The 1,053-nt window shown below is 70.0% G+C and overlaps 1 protein-coding gene across 1 annotated transcript in view; it reads left to right on the top strand.

Annotated features, from left to right (window-relative positions):
• GIT1 (GIT ArfGAP 1) overlaps positions 1-1,053 on the top strand; it is a 12,675-nt gene that overhangs the window by 5,256 nt on the left and 6,366 nt on the right.

Below are 1,053 nucleotides of genomic sequence, written 5' to 3'. Positions count from 1 at the left end.
GGGGCGGTGCCAAGGCTCCCTGCCGGGGCAGGGGGAAATGGAAACCAGTTTCTTCCAATCTGTTATTGCCCGGCAGCCATGTGAGGAAATGAGTTATAAAGTCCAGAGGCCGCTTCCTACTGTGCCGGGAGCACCCACTGCCGGGGATGCGCTGCCCAGCCCTGCAGTGTGGGGTGTCCATAGGGTGCCCTGGTTCCTCTGCCTGGGCTCCCTTGGTCCAATCTCGCTGCTGGCCCCGTGCAGGGATGCTTGCCGGCTCCACCTCTCACCACTGCCGCGCATGCTGGCCGGCTCCAGCTCTCACCACTGCGGGGCTGAGTGCTGGGGGTCCCGGTGTCAGCCGTCATCCCGGTGCAGAGACGGGGGTGCCGGAGCTCCCTTGGGCTCCAGGATCCTCCCAGGGTTCGGGGTGTCCCTGTACCCGTGCTCCCCGAGCTGTTGCAATGCCCACCCGCGGTCCCACCGCATCCTGGTTGTCCCCCTGCAGCGGGAGGGGGTGCCGCCCCGGGGGTACCCTGGATCCACCCGGTTGCAGGGCCACGGACAGCCTTGCCGGCCGGCTCCCCCCACACAGAGCGTCCTGTTCCCGGCAGCGCCCCGTGGGCAGCAGGCGCGAAGGCACAGATGCCGCCGCGCCGGCTGCCAAGGCGCTGCCATCTGTGTGCGCAGGGCTGCCAGGCTGGGGGGGCTGGCTGCTCCCCCCAGCCACCCCACCTCGGCCCCAGGGCACTGCAGCACTGCAGGGCTGGGTGCCCCCCCAAAACGGCATCCCCAGGCCTCTGTGGGAGGCTTGGGAAGGGGTCCGGGACCCCGCGGGGAGGAAGGAAGCAGGGGAGGCCATGCCACCTGCCTGCCTTCCTCTGCGGGGTCGTGGGGCCACCGTCACCCCCTCGGGGCCATCATGGCTGGCCAGTGCTGCCACCCCCCTAGGCCCTGTACCCCCCAGGCTTGGGGCTCCCCCCTCCCATGGGACGGTGCAGCGTTTGTGTAGGCCCTACAGAAACAAGAGGTGGTGGGGCTGGGCAGAGGCTGGCAGGGACACCCCCCACGGCG

Source organism: Aptenodytes forsteri, unplaced genomic scaffold (assembly GCF_000699145.1).
Source record: "Aptenodytes forsteri isolate BGI_AS27 unplaced genomic scaffold, ASM69914v1 Scaffold66, whole genome shotgun sequence".
Taxonomy (NCBI): domain Eukaryota; kingdom Metazoa; phylum Chordata; class Aves; order Sphenisciformes; family Spheniscidae; genus Aptenodytes; species Aptenodytes forsteri.
This window is presented reverse-complemented; position numbering and strand designations above follow the sequence as displayed.